Here is a 9,173-nt window from a genome sequence, read left to right on the forward strand (position 1 = left end):
GAATTGCTTCACCCTGGGGAATGAACTCTCTCTGCTTGGGCACCCCATTCACTTCTGTGAGGCCTCTTTCCAGAGCTGGGACTGGGGTCTGCTCCCCTAAGTGTTACTCTTCCCCAAGTCTGTCCCATACCAGCACAGTGGCCAGCACAGGACACAGAAGACTGAGGGAGGCCCTCACGAATCTCTTCAGGATGTCAACCCTGCCTTTGCCACTCTGTCCTCTGCAGCACCACACCAAACCCAACCTTCTCTGCAGCTGTGACACAGCAGGAACACATCCTATGTCCACAGGCCCGGCACAGGCGCCTCTTCATGGCTTGATGGGTGACACACCTGGCACAGGGCCAGGCCGTGTTCTGACCTCACCTGTGTGCAGAGGGTGAAATCTGTACCACCAGGACAGGAACTAGGAATAAGGGAGAGGCACCCCGGGGGGTCCAGGGGGTTATCCTCTCAAGCAGGACAACTCCTGAGTCAGCTAGCCCAGCCTTGGCCCACTGCAGGCCTCACAGCTCTGCCCAAAACTCAAGTTAGCCACTCTCATAACCAGAAGGCTCTCAGAAACCGAGTCAAAACTCCCCCTCTATCCTGTCTACCACATCGTAATTCTGCCTCATTCTCCAGATAGCTCTGAAGGTTTGCTGGCTGCTCTCATGACTCCCATCAGCTAAGTTAAACCCCAACCACTTCCAGCTGTGCACAGCTGGCCCTGCACTCTCATTTCTTCATATATATTATATTTATATTATGGATTCCACAAAAATTCATCCCCCCATGCCAGCCACCTGAACTTCCCCGCACACCGAATGACCTCTACTCAATCCCTGAAATGCATCCCCATTATTCCATTCAAAACGATGGGCTGGGCATGTGGTGCACGCCTTTAATCCCTGCACTCAGGAGGCAGAGGTGGACCTTTGTGAGTCTGAAGCCAGCCTGGTCTACATAGCAAGATCCAAGACCAGGGCTACGAAAAGAGATTCTGTTAGCAAACAAAGCAAAACGATATAGAGCTGGGCTGTTAGCATTGCAGCAGTGTTATAATGCAGAGAAATGGGTTTCCTTCGGCTCACAAGTTGGGCTGCTCCAATGCATGGTTGACGCCAGTGCTCTTGGCCTATGGCAGGGTGACGGCGCCATTATGGTGAAGACCATAGCAGAGGAATTTTGATCACCTCATAGCAGGAAAGCAGAAAAGGAGAGTTGTACTCAGGGACCAAGTACTCCTCACCTGAAGCCTCTAATTTTAGTGTTATTTCTATTTATTTTATGCGTGTGAGTGTTTTGCCTACATGTACGTCTGGTACACATGTGCCTGGTGCCTGATGAAGTCAAAAGAGGTCATCTAATCCCCAGGACTGGCGTTTAGACTACCTCAAACCCTTCCCACCTCAGCTGTAGCAGTGAACCACGGTAGTGCTGGGAATCCACCCTGGCCCCTCTGGAAGAACAGTCAGTGCTCTTAACTGCTGAGCCATCTCTGAGCCCCTCCTTTTTATTGTATGTATGTTTGTATGTATGTATATATGTATGTATGTATGTATGTATGTATGCATGCATGTATGTGTGTATGTATGCATGCATGCATGTATTTTCAAATAAGTCTCTCTCTATAGCCTTCCCTGTCCTGAAACTCCCTATGCAGACCAGGCTGGCCTCAAAGTCAAAGAGACCACCTGCCTCTGCCTTGAATGCTGGGATTGAAGGTGTGGCCACCAGATCAGCCCCAGCCTCTTTTTTTTATTATAATTTTACTTAATTCATATGAGTATTTTGCCTGCTTGTATATTTGCATATCACATGCTTGCCTGGTGCTTGTGGAGGCTACAAGGAGGGTTTGGAGGCTCTGTAACTGAAGTTAAAGTTGTGAGTTGCCATGTGGGTGCTGGGAATCAAACTCAGGTCTTCTGTAAGAGCAGCAAATGCTCTTAACCACTGAGTAACTTTCCAGCCCCTCAACTCTTTCATTTTTTTTTTTTTAGATTTATTTATTTATTTTATGTACAGCATTCTGCCTGCATATGTGACTGCAGGCCAGAAGAGGGCATCAGATTCCCATTACAGATGGTTGTGAGCCACCATGTGGTTGCTGGGAATTGAACTCATGACCTCTGGAAGAGCAGTCAGTGCTCTTAACCTCTGAGCCATCTCTCCAGCCCAACTCTTTTATTTTATTGCTGCATAGAATAAAGAATATAACACTTGAAAGAGTAGTGTGCATGCGTGCGTGCGTGCACATGTGCGTGCACACCTATTTGGGCTGGGAAGTGCAGATCCATGTGCCATGTATATAGGATAAGAGGCTAGAAGATATTTGTCATTTTTGCCACACAGTCCTGATAGAGTGGTAACCTTATGGCTTTCCATATTTTCTACCTTAAATTATAAATTTAGAGAAACCAGAACAATTTAAGAAAACTAAGCTGGGAGCTAAAGAGATGATTCACTGGTTAAGAACATGTGGGCTGACAGAAGACCAGAAGACACAGGTTCAATTCCCAGCACCCACGCAGCATCTCACAATTGTCTCTAAGTCCAGGTTCAAGAGATTCAATGCCCACTTCTGGCCTCAGTGGGCCCTCCATGTATATTTGTACACAGACTTACAGGCCAGCAAAATGTTTTAAAATTTTTTAAAGTGAATTAAGCCGGACTCAGTGGCACAATCCTCAAATCTTACTTTCTTGGGAGTTTAGGCAGGAGAATTACTTGAGCCAATCAAAGCAACACAGTTCAAAAAAGAAAGAAAGAAAGGAAGGAAGAAAGAAAGAAAGAAAGGAAGAAAGAAAGAAAGAAAGAAAGGAAGGAAGGAAGGAAGAAAGAAAGAAAAAGAAAAAGAGAAGAAAAGAAAAGAAAGGCAAACAGTTCATGATGGTGCGCTCCTTTAACACCAGCACTCAGGAAGCAGAGGCAGGGATCTCTTTAAGTTTGAAAGCAGCCTTGTCTACAGGTGAGTTCCAGGACAGGAGTGAGACTGTCTCAAAAGGTCAAACCAAACGACAATACCTGGACAGCAGGCAGACCATATTGGAAGAGGCGCACACAGTCAAACAGGAAAGGTTTGAAGCAAAGTGGTCATGGGTTGGCTTCCACCTTTAATGCTATCTATCCAGACTGTGGGAGATGACATCACTTGCAGTGGCAGTTTAATCTTTTCCTTGCTGTTACTCCCATTAAAATATGGAGTTTGTTTTTCTTCTCCTTGACCAACTTTCAAAGCTGTTTTGTTAGCAGAATGCAGTAAAAGGATTATGTGCCTGCTTAGAACCCACTAGAAGGCTCCTGCCGCTTGCCTTCCTTGCTCTCAAAATCTGACCCATCTTCTTTGAGTAGAAGCACCACCCTATTATAGCCTGCTCGAATTTGAGTGTTCACATGGAACGGCTGTTGCCAGCTCAGAGACGTCACTCTCCACAAGCAAAGCTCAGCAGACCTCAAGTTGTAATGGCATGAGTTTAGCTACCAGGACTTTCCAGTACAACACAACAGATGAAAGAAACTGTAATGTGCCTCCCAGAATATAAAAGACCTGAAGGCGAGATGCAGGCGAGGTCTCTGCCTTTCTTATTACTTACAAAGGAGGAAAGGTTTATTTCAGCTCATGCTCTTGGAGGGTTCAACCCTACCTCCTATTACCTTCCCTCCCCAATCTATAGACAAGTATTTTATAGAGCATCTTACAGTGCCCTTCCACCTCCCCAGGGAGGAGAGTGCAGTCTGAGACTTTTCAACTCAAGATCTGCATGGAGGTCTGACATGTCCCTAATATAGGAGACACAGAGCCCTCCCCCAGAATCGGGAACCTCAGACACCCCCAAACTCTGAGCACACTAACTTTGATGCTGTTTTATGTAGAGAAGCTAGAAGGAAAAGGGCAGGGGCCTGGGGCCTTAGCCTCTGTGCCTCCACTCAGACACAATGAGACCAAGGATAAGGGTCTGGATGTGAGGAAAGGCAGAATTAAGCTAACCTCACTCCCTTCTGGAGCTTCTCTCTTCTCCATGTCAGAGGCTTTACAGTATATGCCATCAGTTAATACGGATGATACCTCAGATGTAGTCACCCTGGAAACCACTGCTTACATGTCATTGAGAATTTGGAGGACTTGTAACAGCCATTTATCCTTGGGCATGTGTAGGATCCAGCAAGTGGGCATTTGTCCTCAGAGGTCCCAAACTCCACCCTGAAAGACCCCTTTAAGCCCTCATTTTCTGAACTCACACCCTGTGGAGACTGTCTTTGCAGACACCAACAGCCTCTATTTCCTTTCTCATCTTTGCCTGCTTTAGACCAAACTCTCCCTCTATCGACTTTCCTTGAGAGAAAGCACAGTATTTTCTGAGTCTGGTTTATTTTGCTTAATGCAATGATCTCCTTAATGCAATGAAGTCCTTACATTGACATGCTCATAAATGGCCCAATCTTACATGGCTACATTCAGGCTCCCTGAATGGAGCTTTCTTGTTTTGTTTTTCATTGGTCTAGCTCTCCTCACTGGCTGCAGGTGGATCTCTCTCCCCAGCTTCCCCATCTTGGCTGTTTGTGCTCTGCCTTCGTACTCAGCAGATGCAGTCCAGTGTATGCAGTGCCAGTGTAATGGCAACACTTCCCTCCCTAAGCATTGCTGGGGTGGCAGTCATAGCTGCAGCTTCTTCATGTATTAGTGTTTTATCTGCACATATGTCTGAGCTCCATGTGTGTGCTTTGGTCCACAGAGGCCAAAGCAGGGTGTCAGGTCCCCTGGATCTGTAGTTAGTTGTGAACTGTCCTGTAGGAGCTAGGAATCCAAGCCAGGTCCCCCGGAAGAACAGGCCCGTTAACCACTGAAGCTTCTCTGCAGCCACGGCTGGGGTTTTCTGTGGATTACCTCCTTCTAAGCTCACAGCTCCTTCAGTGAGACAGACATACCTATACTCTAGCCTGAAATAGGACAGTGTCAAGTAGGGATCACACCCCTCACACCCTGACACTCTTTCTGTACTTAGAATACAGAAAGGGACAAACTCCACATGGCTCACTGGCGTCAGGGAGAGAAGCAGTGATAGGAAGTCTAGATGATAGGAACACTGCACACTTCACTGAATCCTATTCTTCAGGAGCCACCTCGAAGGCACAGGAAACACCTTGCAGAAAATAAGTAAATGTTAAACCACAATGGGAAGGCAGCAGGACAAGAAAGGGCAAAATCCAGAGGCAGGATCCACACACAGCTCTGGACAACTCACCTTCTGCCCTCTAAGAAACCCCTTGACGACTCAGTGTAGCTCCTCAAGAAGTGTCTACAGACATACTCAGAGGGGCTGAGGACACGGCTCAGGGCTCAGGGACGCTTGCCTCACGTGTGAAGAAGGTACTTAGAACAGCATTTCTCGGTTAGCGACTCTGTAGTCTCCTGCTTTTACCATACTGTTCTTGTGGGCTCTGCAAGCAAGCCTCTCCCTTTGGGCAACTAGCAGCAGGAGAGCTGACCCCTCAAGCCAGAGAGCAGCTTCCTGGTAGGAAGAGACACTAAGGACGCAATGAAAGTAGAGACCAGCGCTGTGAATGAATTACAGAAGTGAAGTCACAGGCCTGAGAGCCTTTCATTAACTCAACCTGCTAGAAAGAGGCCCAGCTATGGGGAGGAAAGCCAAGGAAATGGTTGTTATATACCTGGGAAAGAGGGGAGGTGATTGGGAGTCCCTCTAAAGCCTAAGGGTCCATATTGTTCAGGTCCTGTCCCTCACTGATGGGACTCCAAGGGATAGTCCGAGATGCAACTGGGATCTTGAACCCCCGGCCTAGTCTCTCCACCTTGTCTTCTTCAGTTGCAAAATGAAGCTGACCAATCCCAACTCATAGATGAGCTCACAAGAACATACGTATTCAGAACAAAACTCTGGCTCAAAACCCATCAAATTATAAACAAAATATCAGCACCCAGGCTGTCTCTACTCCTACGGAAATTTAATCTTTAAGGCTGGGAAGTATTGGAGGCCCAGATGCATGAGGGATCTTAGGAACCTGAGACTATGGCAGACAAAAATGGGAGTGTGGGTGGGGCAGACAGAAGGGAGAGCTGAAGACTCCCAGTTCCACTTGCAGAGTATAGGCCATTGAGAACGAGATGCATGAAACCAGCAGTTTCATTAGTCAAGCACGAGGAGGCCAGACAGTGGAATCATCTATGTCACTCAGTGCTGGGGGGGCCTTTAGCTAGGAAAATACAAACATAGGATCTGAGTGTGCCTGGATCTGGGGCTGGGAATATAGCTCAATGGTTGTGCATATAATCAAATCAGCAAGCAGAAGGTCCTGATTTCTGATCCCTAGTGAACATATGTATGCATGCTTAAGCATGTGCACAAATGCTTCCAAAATTAGGATGTAAATTAAGTATTAGAAAATGAACTTTAGGGGGTTGGGGATTTAGCTCAGTGGTAGAGCACTTGCCTAGCAAGCTCAAGGTCCTGGGTTCGGTTCTCAGCTCCGGGGGGGAAAAAAAAGAAAATGAACTTTAAACTTCCGACCCTCAATTGCACTAGCTACCTTCCAAGTCCTCATCACAGAACTGACAGACTCAATGGACTCTGCTATGGAGACCTCATCACTCATTCAAGATGACCTGAGGCCGGGACTTAACAGAGACAGGATATCTGTGCTTGGCTTCTCATTCAACTGGAGCTGGTTTCCAAGAGGAACCCCCAACACTTTCCTCTGCTCTGTACTTGGGAGTTGTCACTCAGCACCAGCCCTTCATGGCTTGCACTCAGGCTAGAGCAGACCCAGATTCTAGAGTGGCCAACAGTGAGGGCTAGAGATTGAATGGAGTCGTAGGCTAAGCTCAGACTCCAGTCAAGTTGTTGGTGATGAAGATCTATTCAGTCCCCTTTTAGCTCAGCCCAAGGGCCCTTCCAAGCAGCAAGTGCCCTCAGATCTCATTCCTTGCACTGCCTCCTGGTATGACACTTCAGACTATGTCAAAGGAGTCACAACGCCTTGCAGATAGCCAGCTGACTTCCAACAGACTTCCAAGAATCCCCAGACTTCTGGGATTCACTGCAAGCTGGCAGCAGTCCTTGCCCAGTACTCAACACCAGGCCCAAATCCACTTCACCGGACTCTCTACACGCAGACTAAATACATTCTCTCATTGGTTCCTTTCTTGTCTCTTCAGAATACCTTTCAGACATCTATTCTTGCCAGACTTTCTCCATGGTCTCTCACATCCCAAGTCAGGATCCTTATACAATCAACTGTGACTGCAACTGGATCCAGCTGGACTCAAAGAAGCTGGCTCTAGCTTGAAGTAACTACTCTCCAGTAAAGCTCTAAACTGCTTTGCAAGAACCTCCCTGAATAAGCAGGGCAAGGTGACTTAGAACAGCTTTGGGCCTGGGTTACTGACACCCAAGCTGACCAGATAGCAGTTTGCATTTGCTGCAGTAGACTTTGCCTTATTTTGGGGCTATCAGGAGTTCAAATTGTTCCCTCCTATATGATTTTGCAACATGAAGGAGCCGGGATAAGCAAACCACGAAGCCGCAGGCCACTTCTAATCCCATCCACATGATAGGAGACCAGTTGCAGTCAACAGTCCTAACAAGTGGCCATTCATACACATTATCACCAAACATGTCATGTGGAAGCTCGAACTCTATACAACCCGTGACCCTAGATATTAGAAACCTCTCAAAAAGATGCCCTTTCCATTCATCAGACCAATTACTGCACATGGGCAAGAACTGATAACCATCGAAACTAAAGAGTTTTTCACAAAAACAATTTAAAAAGTACAAGTAGGCAGAATATCAGCTGGTAAAAGTGCTTTCAGGAAAGCCCAGTGACCTCTGTTCAGCACACCAAAGCCCACAGCTGGAAGGACACCCAACATCCTACGTTTTCTGATTGTGTGTGACACACAGGGCTAAGTCTACTCAGTAACATTCAAATATAATCTCCTAAATCTCTGGAAACATTCTGGGGACTACTCCATGGGGAGGGTAGAAGCAGAGCTCAGTGGTAGGCACTGGCCTAGGGTGTGATCTCCAACCTTCTCCCAAAGCACTCTATTCCCCAAGAGAAATTGTAAACATCCAGAAATGCTCCAAAAGGAATATTTGACTGTTACCTTTTCCTGCAGTGAAACAGGTCTTTTACTTTTAGTTCAAATTTGCTCCAATCAAATATGTAATATAAATAGTTATTTCTCAGTTAACCAAATCTGCAGGAAATACTAGGCAACCCCGGGCAGACAAGAGCCATGTAAGTACTGAGGTAGATTGGGTGGAGGGGAGAATGTCCCTGGACCTCACTTTCAGCTATGCTCCAGACAGGCCGCAAGGCCTATCCTTGAATAATATTTCCTCACAGCTGCAATTACAGAACACAAGGGCCTCAACCAGGAAGGCTCTGGACAAGGAACTCAGTCTCACTACTCTGGTACTAGAGATGATTAGGCATTTTCCCTCCTGTTGATTGACCTTTTAGCTAAATGAGCTCAAGTTCTCAGGCCAAGACCACCCAGTTCTAGACTGGGCTTTGCCTGCTGTCTATAGGCAGAAAATTAAACACACAACACACAATTTTCCCTCTGAAATATACCTTTCAATGGATACACTACTTTACAGAAGACCCAGGGTTTTCTGTCTCCAATGCAGCAAAACAAGGACACAGAACTGTGTGACATCCTGGCACTGAGATCTCACCCAAAGGCAGCCTGAGTAGTATTCATGTCTCAGGTATACTTAAGGCCCCCTCTATGCCTACTGGACCAACCAGGAGACACTGCATAGTCAACCTACAGTTGTGTAAGGCTTCAACCAACTAAGCTTCAGCTGGTTGCCTACCAGGCAAGGAGGTCGAGCTAGGACTCTAACTTACATGCAACAACCAATCCTGTTGGAGGAACAAGGCCAATATTCACACAGGTACTCACATACTTGTGTGGCTGTGGTGCAGGAACCCGAACCACCCAAATGGAGTTGTGTGTGCAATTGTGAGCAGTCTAAGAGTGACAGGTAAGGAAGAGGGCTGAACACTGTTCAATGGTAAGGTTTTACACAAAGCCCTGGCTCAATCCAAGGATTAGTAAGTTACAAGATGGGGCAGATAATGAGCCCTTTTTACCTGTTGAAATGCTGTTCAGGCATCCTTGAGATGGTCTAGTTAGTTTTCTACAAAAACACTCCAAA

This window comes from Rattus norvegicus, chromosome 3 (assembly GCF_021556685.1).
Source record: "Rattus norvegicus strain SHRSP/BbbUtx chromosome 3, alternate assembly SHRSP_T2T, whole genome shotgun sequence".
NCBI classification, from domain to species: Eukaryota; Metazoa; Chordata; class Mammalia; order Rodentia; family Muridae; genus Rattus; species Rattus norvegicus.